General features: G+C 41.6%; 1 long non-coding RNA gene across 2 annotated transcripts; it reads left to right on the plus strand.

The window, feature by feature from the left end:
• The first annotated feature begins 3,766 nt into the window (after positions 1-3,766).
• Positions 3,767-6,412, plus strand: LOC109939204 (uncharacterized). 2 transcript variants are annotated; one of them, XR_562225.3, is made up of 4 exons: positions 3,767-4,899; positions 5,200-5,293; positions 5,836-5,946; positions 6,225-6,412. It is a non-coding gene; the product is annotated as an uncharacterized lncRNA (long non-coding RNA). The 2 variants fall into 2 exon arrangements; XR_562224.3 differs by having other exon boundaries at positions 3,769-4,899; positions 5,836-6,412.
• The last annotated feature ends 5,035 nt before the right edge of the window (positions 6,413-11,447 follow it).

Here is an 11,447-nt window from a genome sequence, read left to right on the forward strand (position 1 = left end):
TACCATCGCCCTATATATATATATATATATATATATATATATATATATATATATAGTATATGTATTTAGAGCCCTGGGCTCTTTTTAAGTAAAGGAAGCCCCGACCACCTACCGATCAGGTGCGCAGACCGCACCAGACCCCTTTTTGGCTTATTGTACCTAACTGCTTACGCCAAATTATAATACGAGTTATGATGATGTGTGTATCAGTTTATGCATATTACGTGCATCGGACCCACGATGCCACCCACTCGCTCGCATTTATCCAGTTCACCTCACTCGCAACGCACGCGGCGGTGGAACCCTAGACATACCCGCCGCCGTCGCCTCACCTGGATCTGCCTCTCGCACAACCAACTGTGCCGCTGTCTCTACCGTCCCCCTCCCCGCCCCCTCGGATCCCTCCTCTCCCGACGTGGCCGGGCTATCGCTGGCCGAGTCGGGCGCCTTCGTCAAGGCCCCTGGCGACACGCCCACCAACGTCGTGTGTGCCATCCCCATGCTCGGCAGGTGCTCCGCCTCTGTCGTCAAGGTACATTCGATTCCATCTCCATCTCCATCTCCATCCTGTGGATCCTCTCAGTCTTGTAGATCCGGTGGATCTGGTCGTGTGGCGGGGTTACCTCCTCCACCGGGATTTGGCCATGCGGTCTCTTCCCATGGGCTGTCCTCGGCCGCGGTTCCATTTTACAGGTTTCCAAGATCGAAGGTAGGTTAAAAAATGGGTATTATGCTCGCCATGGCTTTCATACCATCAATGCTAGGCCAAGGGCGCTGCTTCCCCCACGAGGAACACCGCCCAGCCGGATTCCACTGGACCCAGCATCTGACGGCGGCGACCTACATCCTGGCTAGGTGCTCCCTCAAGCCGATGGTGAGGGCCCTGCACTCCCCCAAGATGATGGATTGAGAGTGTATGTATATTGCTCTCCCCGTCTTTTGTTTCCATCGGATCTGCATTTTTATGCAATTTTTGATGCACTTAGACGCAAAACAAGTTTATGTGTACCCAAATGGATGGGTGAATTTGTTGCCAAATTATCTTAAAATTTGCCGCATCCATGTTCTAGTGGCGTGAGATCATATATCTCTGCTTGTAGCGCATGGACAAGTAGCAGTGGGATCTAGAGAAGATAAACAGGGAATATGCTACTTGGAGGACGGACGTTTATTTTGACTGGCAACATTTTTTAAATGCACCATTATTTATGGTTTCGGTCTAGCTAATATTTGTCATCCGAAAATAACATATCTACAAATAAACCACTAATATATTATTAAATCATTGTACAAATAAGTGATTGATACATTTATGAACCACTAAATGGAATTGTCGACCATGTATTCTATTAAAATACCAATACCTCTATCCAAATCTGGCTCCTATGCTTCAATTCACAAATTTGTATCAATCTAATATAATTTGGTAGTCATTTATGTAGTATTTCAATACAAATTATGTAGATCGAAATTCAATGAATATTTGATGAATTCATTATATGAGGATGCGGCAACGGGGCGCTCTATATATGCTTTTTTTCTTATTTCCTTTGTAATTTTCTCTGTTTTTACAGACCTATAGGTGTTTGAGTCCAATAAAATTGTTGTGGAGATGAATATGTCCTGCAGCTCTTGGATCTAGTTAACCAGCGACATAGTCATCATACTGGTCCCGCCTTGCAAGTGCATGGTTATTTGACATCTAGATAGGTGCAGGCCTCTCTTTTTGCTTGCAGCTCTATTGTTGGATGAAATGCTTATTAGATCCAAGGGTAAACAAATGATTGCATACCTTATTCTCATCTTGCTCCTACAGCATGTAGATTTTATTCTTTTCCATAGATCATTGTGTATATGTTAAGTATTGCAATTTGGAGCAGCTCCGATTTTAGCTGATGTGCATGTGCCAGCTGTTATTGACCTTGTAGATCAGGTTGCTGATGTCGTCGGTTTTTTCAGGTAGCATTTCAGACTTTTTGTTTCTTATGTATGAACATTTATATTTTATCAAAAAATAGTCTTGTGCTTGTCCTAATGAAAATATAAATTGCCTGAAACAACTGGTCATGAAAATGTTTATATCACCTTTATCTGCACGATCAGGTTGGCACCTATGCAGTATATATGTGGAGGCATAACAGAATTTTTTGGGAATTATAGGGAGAGTTTAGAATATATTTCCTAGTATTCAATTGTGCCTAGATGTTCAACTAATCCTGCATATTTTTAGGCATGCGAGGAAAAGTAATGGAGATGCTAACTGCATGTTCTGATGCATTGATGGATTAGTCTTTTATCCTCCCTGTCTGTTATATATGCCTTTATTATTGTATGGAGCTACTAAATCATTATCCCTACTAACATTGAAAAAAATGTTTGCATTGATATTGGTATGGATATAGGCTCTAATATTATATTATTGACAGTTGCCTATGTACTCTCTTCTAAGCAAAACTGATATCTATTTTTTTACTTGACAATGTGCCAACTTTTTTGTCTACCTTGACTGTTATGTCTACCAGCTAACTTAAGTTTGCATTCAGTTTAGACTTTAGGTTATGTTAGTCATAACAAGCTTGAAAAGACATATTAACAAAGAAAGATCATATTAGCAGTTCATGTTACGTTTGCAGATATGGACCTCGGTGGTTTTCTCCACATTAGGAAAGCTGGAAGAGCCTTTTGAACTCAGTTTTTTTTGCTACCAGTGGTGTTATGGTGAAACAGAGTTTTGTGTGTATGTACCAACAGCTAAAATGTAAACACGACATTATCATAGTTGAGTACATGAATAATTATCTCTTATATCTTATTATAAAATCTGAAACAATTCTCATGTACATGGTTAGTTTGCATTTTACAATTACTTCAGATCACTTCTTCTTGTATCTTACACCAATTTACGAAATTTCTTGATGCGTTTTATGACAACCTCGTGCGCTGAGAGATACATTCGGTCTACATTCGTTATTATGAAACAGATGGACGATTTACGCTAAAATTTGTAATCATTTACGTTGTTTTGGTTCACGATTTACGCTTAAATCCGTCCGAGCCAAAACCCATGCACGATCGGTGGCGCGTGATTTTCGTGCCGTAAATTTGGGCTCCATTCGCCATTACAAAACAAATATACAATTTATGGTAAAATCTATACTAATTTACAATGTTTCGGTTCACCTTTTACGATTTACGCTAAATTGTGTACTCATTTACGTTGTTTTAGCTCACCTTTTACACTAAAATCTATTCGAGCCAGAACCCACGCACGATCGGACGCATGCGATTATTACGCCATAATTTCGGGACCCATTTACTGTTACGAAACAGATATACGATTTACGCTAAGTTTCGTACTCATTTACGCTGTTTTAGTTCATGTTTTACGCTAAAATCTGTCCGAGTCAGAACCCGACCACAATGGGACGCACGAGATTTTTACGCCGTAAATTTCGGGCCGCATTCGCCGTTTCAAAAACAGATCTACGATTTACGCTACAATTCATAACCATTTACGCTGTTTTTGTTCACGTTTTACGCTAAAATATGTCAGAGTAAGAACCTGTGCCCGATGGAACGCACGCTGGTACGGGACGTGGCTATACCTGACTGGGGCTTCCTGGTACTAATGGAAGCCCAGGGCTTCCATTACCACAGCCCTATATATAGTTTATGTATTAAGAGCCCTAGGCTCTCTATAATGGAGGAAGCCCTAGTCATTCTAGTCTAGAGGTTAGGCTGCACCGCCTTTTCAACTGAACATAACATGCAGAGGTCCGAGGCCCAACTGAAAGAGCCCAAACGCTAGCCTCATTCACCCTACGGGATCACACCAGATCGTCAACCGCCCTCATCCCCTCTCTCCTCACGCCAATCCAAACCCTAGCCATCGCCGCCATCGCCGAGTACCAGGCCTCCGGGGAACGCCTCATCGGCCTGCATGTCGATCCACACCGCCCTGCTCTGTGCGTCACCCTCCCCACGGAGGCGAAGGCGCCCTGCGCCGGAGATCGCGGGATGGTTCCACGCGGCTCCTAGGCTACCAGCTGGCCATACGGATCTTGCCAAGATCGCTTCCTCACTCCTCTTCCCTGAAGGCGACAACGACTGTGGAGGAGGCAGCGGGGGTCAGCGAAGAGGTGGTCGCGTTCACGCGGGGCGCAGCCTCGCGGCCCGAGTTATGTCTCATCTTCCCCCCTCCCCGACGACGCGGACTCCCATGGTTTGTGGCTTCGTGATTCATCATATTGGAACCCCTCGCCGCCTTCCCAGCCAGCGCCAGCACCCCCACCCAGCGACCCCGCCGTCGCCGGTGACCAGCCCCAACCCCATCACAAGGCCGGCGACAAGGAAGCGGATGTTGCCACCGCCGAAACTGATGGGTACAAGGCGGGGTCGTCCTCATCGCACCTGTCTCAACTGCTCCGGGAGGTAGGCATCGACGACTCCTGGCTGCTTGTGCTGCTGTTACTTGCAGGCAGGCTCTGAATGTTGCCAATAGGCTCTGAATGCTGCTGCTACATAGCCAAGCTTGTCAGCATTGCGACCCTTGGTGGATGAATAGGGTCTGCAATAGGTGAATGTTCTTGTTTTTCATCTTCAGATGATGCATGTTCCATTGGACGTATCAGTATAGTTGCAACCAAGGATTTGTTCATTTTCTTTTCCCCTTTTGACTGTGTCAGGGAAATTGGAATTAAGGGCTTCAGACATTTTTTAAGTGCATTGTACTTTTTTTCATGGCCTACTCTTTGTGAATTATCATGTCAATCATGGGCATTGGTAATATCTTGCCCGTCAGGTGGCGTTAACACATTGTGTTGATGAACCTAAAGACGTACGGAGTGCTCGAAAGGGTGTTGTAAACATGTTCTGAGATGTGGCTATGATAATCTAAAGGTGTGGATCTAACTTGTACTTTCCAAACTGTTCTGAGATAATGTCAAATATTGTCATGACTCAATTTTGGTAGACTACATACTAACACATCCTATTTCTATATTAAGAAAAAATGCATATAATTAAACTTCATGAAAAAAATGCTTGTGCTAGTTTCAGTTCTTCACTGTTTTTATGATTGTATCTATATTATTTAATTATGAACAACTTGTATCTGAATCTGAATGTAACAAATTACTAAATTTTTTATTTACATTGTGAAACATGTTGGTTGACTTACATCCCATATTCCTGTTGCAGTTATCTCCTATATTGCAGTTATCCAGAACCGCGTCGCCCCTCCATTCATCCTTGACAACGCTGCCTGTGTTGCTTTACGTGTTCAGGGCTTCAGGTTTGAGCATTTTTTTTTCTTAATTTTACACTCCAATCTAATGTTCAATTGGAAAACGGTCAATCGTAGTAACAGAGATTCAATGTTGTAATCCCTTTACGGATTGTATGCTTCATTGGAACCTCACCAAGAATTTGCAATAGGAGCCATATGCACTTAGCTGTAGTCTTTAAAAGTGGTCTTTAACAAAGGTTATTTTTTATGCACTTCACGGCAAATTACCCTTACAGGTGACATATTTTTAAAAGTAGTATTTAAGCAAGGTTATCTTACGTACTAAATTGTTGAGTCTACTTCTCAAGGTTTAAGTAAACAATAATGCAGCCTCGATACTTCTTACTAGGTGTAGAGACGATGCTATTAAAAATGAGGACAAAACTATCACTTCATACTAGTTGTCACCACTTTGAGATAAAACATGAATAAGCATCCATATGCGTGGAACAAAGGGTGAACAGATTTTTTCATCTGTGATCTGACATTAAAAACAGTCTTACTGCGTTTTACGCTAAATTTATGACACTTTTTAATGTGTTTTACAGCAATCCAGGTGCCACCAGTGTGGGCGCGACCCATCATGAGTCGATGCTGGCGAGCCAGCCATAGCGCGACATCTGATGCTTCTGCTTCCTTACATGAACATGCATCAATAAGTCAGCCATCTAGCCCTACTTACTGTAACCAGCATGCATGATCCACCTCTGTAATTTTTATTTCCTAAATATGTGTTTTTATGCTAATTTGAATACGCTATTACGCCCAATTACTAGATCGCGCGTATGCTCCGCTTTGTAAACACGTAGACCACCAATCTGATCTTCTAACTCAAGTTTGCATTCAGTTTAGACTTTAGGTTATGTTAGTCATAACAAACTTGAAAAGACATATTAACAAGGAAAGATCATCTTAACAGTTCATGTTACATTTGCAGATATGGACCTCGGTGGTTTTCTCCACATTAGGAAAGCTGGAAGAGCCTTTTCAACTCAGTTTTTTTGCTAACAGTGGTGTTATGGTGAAACAGAGTTTTGTGTGTATGTACCAACAGCTAAAATGTAAACACGACATTATCATAGTTGAGTATAGGAATAATTATCTCTTATATCTTATTGCAAAATCTGACTGTAGATGGTTAGCTTGCATTTTACGCTACAATTACCTCAGATCACTTGTTGTATCTTACACCAATTTACAAATTTTTTTGATGCGTTTTATGACAACCTCATGCGCTGAGAGATACATTCGGTTTACATTCGTTATTATGAAACAGTTGGACGATTTACGTTAAAATTTATACTCATTTACGTTGTTTTGGTTCACAATTTACGCTGAAATCCATTCGAGCCAGAACCCGCGCTCAATCGATCGCACGCGATTTTCACGCTGTAATTCAGGCCTCATTTGCTGTTACGAAACATGTATACGATTTACGCTAAATTATGTACTCATTTACGCTGTTTTAGCTCACGTTTTATGCTAAAATCTATTTGAGCCAAAACCCGCGCACGATCAGACGCACGCGATTATTACGCCGTAATTTCGGGGCCCATTTACGGTTACGAAACAGATATACGATTTACGCTAAATTTCGTACTCATTTACGCTATTTTGGTTCATGTTTTACGCTAAAATCTGTCCGAGTCAGAACCGATCACGATGGGACGCGCGAGATTTTTACGCCATAATTTTCGGGCCGCATTCGCCGTTTCAAAACCGATCTACGATTTACGCTAAAATTCGTAATCATTTACGCTGTTCTTGTTCACGTTTTACGCTAAAATCTGTCCAAGTCAGAACCCGTGCCCGATGGAACGCACGCTGGTACGGAACGTGGGTATACCTGGCTGGGGCTTCCTGGTACTAATGGAAGCCCAGGGCTTCCATTACCATCGCCCTATACATATATATATATGTATGTATGTATTTAGAGCCCTGGGCTCTTTTTAAGTAAAGGAAGCCCCGACCACCTACCGATCAGGTGCGCAGACCGCACCAGACCCCTTTTTGGCTTATTGTACCTAAGTGCTTACGCCAAATTATAATACGAGTTATGATGATGTGTGTATCAGTTTATGCATATTACGTGCATCGGACGCACGATGCCACCCACTCGCTCGCATTTATCCAGTTCACCTCACTCGCAACGCACGCGGCGGTGGAACCCTAGACATACCCGCCGCCGTCGCCTCACCTGGATCTGCCTCTCGCACAACCAACTGCGCCGCTGTCTCTACCGTCCCCCTCCCCGCCCCCTCGGATCCCTCCTCTCCCGACGTGGCCGGGCTATCGCTGGCCGAGTCGGGCGCCTTCGTCAAGGCCCCTGGCGACACGCCCACCAACGTCGCGTGTGCCATCCCCATGCTCGGCAGGTGCTCCGCCTCTGTCGTCAAGGTACATTCGATTCCATCTCCATCTCCATCTCCATCCTGTGGATCCTCTCAGTCTTGTAGATCCGGTGGATCTGGTCGTGTGGCGGGGTTACCTCCTCCACCGGGATTTGGCCATGCGGTCTCTTCCCATGGGCTGTCCTCGGCCGCGGTTCCATTTTACAGGTTTCCAAGATCGAAGGTAGGTTAAAAAATGGGTATTATGCTCGCCATGGCTTTCATACCATCAATGCTAGGCCAAGGGCGCTGCTTCCCCCACGAGGAACACCGCCCAGCCGGATTCCACTGGACCCAGCATCTGACGGCGGCGACCTACATCCTGGCTAGGTGCTCCCTCAAGCCGATGGTGAGGGCCCTGCACTCCCCCAAGCTGATGGATTGAGAGTGTATGTATATTGCTCTCCCCGTCTTTTGTTTCCATCGGATCTGCATTTTTATGCAATTTTTGATGCACTTAGACGCAAAACAAGTTTATGTGTACCCAAATGGATGGGTGAATTTGTTGCCAAATTATCTTAAAATTTGCCGCATCCATGTTCTAGTGGCGTGAGATCATATATCTCTGCTTGTAGCGCATGGACAAGTAGCAGTGGGATCTAGAGAAGATAAACAGGGAATATGCTACTTGGAGGACGGACGTTTATTTTGACTGGCAACATTTTTTAAATGCACCATTATTTATGGTTTCGGTCTAGCTAATATTTGTCATCCGAAAATAACATATCTACAAATAAACCACTAATATATTATTAAATCATTGTACAAATAAGTGATTGATACATTTATGAACCACTAAATGGAATTGTCGACCATGTATTCTATTAAAATACCAATACCTCTATCCAAATCTGGCTCCTATGCTTCAATTCACAAATTTGTATCAATCTAATATAATTTGGTAGTCATTTATGTAGTATTTCAATACAAATTATGTAGATCGAAATTCAATGAATATTTGATGAATTCATTATATGAGGATGCGGCAACGGGGCGCTCTATATATGCTTTTTTTCTTATTTCCTTTGTAATTTTCTCTGTTTTTACAGACCTATAGGTGTTTGAGTCCAATAAAATTGTTGTGGAGATGAATATGTCCTGCAACTCTTGGATCTAGTTAACCAGCGACATAGTCATCATACTGGTCCCGCCTTGCAAGTGCATGGTTATTTGACATCTAGATAGGTGCAGGCCTCTCTTTTTGCTTGCAGCTCTATTGTTGGATGAAATGCTTATTAGATCCAAGGGTAAACAAATGATTGCATACCTTATTCTCATCTTGCTCCTACAGCATGTAGATTTTATTCTTTTCCATAGATCATTGTGTATATGTTAAGTATTGCAATTTGGAGCAGCTCCGATTTTAGCTGATGTGCATGTGCCAGCTGTTATTGACCTTGTAGATCAGGTTGCTGATGTCGTCGGTTTTTTCAGGTAGCATTTCAGACTTTTTGTTTCTTATGTATGAACATTTATATTTTATCAAAAAATAGTCTTGTGCTTGTCCTAATGAAAATATAAATTGCCTGAAACAACTGGTCATGAAAATGTTTATATCACCTTTATCTGCACGATCAGGTTGGCACCTATGCAGTATATATGTGGAGGCATAACAGAATTTTTTGGGAATTATAGGGAGAGTTTAGAATATATTTCCTAGTATTCAATTGTGCCTAGATGTTCAACTAATCCTGCATATTTTTAGGCATGCGAGGAAAAGTAATGGAGATGCTAACTGCATGTTCTGATGCATTGATGGATTAGTCTTTTATCCTCCCTGTCTGTTATATATGCCTTTATTATTGTATGGAGCTACTAAATCATTATCCCTACTAACATTGAAAAAAATGTTTGCATTGATATTGGTATGGATATAGGCTCTAATATTATATTATTGACAGTTGCCTATGTACTCTCTTCTAAGCAAAACTGATATCTATTTTTTACTTGACAATGTGCCAACTTTTTTGTCTACCTTGACTGTTATGTCTACCAGCTAACTTAAGTTTGCATTCAGTTTAGACTTTAGGTTATGTTAGTCATAACAAGCTTGAAAAGACATATTAACAAAGAAAGATCATATTAGCAGTTCATGTTACGTTTGCAGATATGGACCTCGGTGGTTTTCTCCACATTAGGAAAGCTGGAAGAGCCTTTTGAACTCAGTTTTTTTTGCTACCAGTGGTGTTATGGTGAAACAGAGTTTTGTGTGTATGTACCAACAGCTAAAATGTAAACACGACATTATCATAGTTGAGTACATGAATAATTATCTCTTATATCTTATTATAAAATCTGAAACAATTCTCATGTACATGGTTAGTTTGCATTTTACAATTACTTCAGATCACTTCTTCTTGTATCTTACACCAATTTACGAAATTTCTTGATGCGTTTTATGACAACCTCGTGCGCTGAGAGATACATTCGGTCTACATTCGTTATTATGAAACAGATGGACGATTTACGCTAAAATTTGTAATCATTTACGTTGTTTTGGTTCACGATTTACGCTTAAATCCGTCCGAGCCAAAACCCGTGCACGATCGGTGGCGCGTGATTTTCGTGCCGTAAATTTGGGCTCCATTCGCCATTACAAAACAAATATACAATTTATGGTAAAATCTATACTAATTTACAATGTTTCGGTTCACCTTTTACGATTTACGCTAAATTGTGTACTCATTTACGTTGTTTTAGCTCACGTTTTACGCTAAAATCTATTCGAGCCAGAACCCACGCACGATCGGACGCATGCGATTATTACGCCGTAATTTCGGGACCCATTTACTGTTACGAAACAGATATACGATTTACGCTAAGTTTCGTACTCATTTACGCTGTTTTAGTTCATGTTTTACGCTAAAATCTGTCCGAGTCAGAACCCGACCACAATGGGACGCACGAGATTTTTACGCCGTAAATTTCGGGCCGCATTCGCCGTTTCAAAAACAGATCTACGATTTACGCTACAATTCATAACCATTTACGCTATTTTTGTTCACATTTTACGCTAAAATATGTCAGAGTAAGAACCTGTGCCCGATGGAACGCACGCTGGTACGGGACGTGGCTATACCTGACTGGGGCTTCCTGGTACTAATGGAAGCCCAGGGCTTCCATTACCGATTGTGTATATATATATATATATATATATATATATATATATATATATATATATATATATATATATATATATATATATATATATATATATATATATATGCTTAATGCACCGGGGGAGCCAGGTTTAGTTGGCTTGCCCAGGCTATCTCGACAAGCTAGACTTAGCAGAAACGTATAGATCTGTTAGCCAGGCTTGCATAGCGAATCTTTCTCAGCTTTTGGCGGTGTTTCGTTCATGCCTCATTCTTAGAATCTCATTCTAGAGTCTCGTTATTATACAAACACACATGCATGTCACCAGCCACAGGTCACATGATAAATTTTAGCATGGTTTAGCACATCTTAAGAAGCTAAACTACCATTATTAGATACTAAAATTTAACACTTTATTTTTAACACCTTTTAGCACTTATGTTTGGATCTATAAGTGCTAAACTTTAACAGTATGGATCCAACACAGGCCCTAAATGCGCATCCAACTTTAGTACCAACTGGTATTACCAACTGTTACTAAAATGGTCTCTTTAGTACCCGTTGAAGTCACCGATTGTTACTAATCTATGCTCAAGAAATTAGTACCAGTTGGTAGCTCCAACCGATACTAAAGAGTGGCACCAACCGATACTAATACTCTTCTTATACCT

This window comes from Zea mays, chromosome 2 (assembly GCF_902167145.1).
Source record: "Zea mays cultivar B73 chromosome 2, Zm-B73-REFERENCE-NAM-5.0, whole genome shotgun sequence".
NCBI lineage: Eukaryota > Viridiplantae > Streptophyta > Magnoliopsida > Poales > Poaceae > Zea > Zea mays.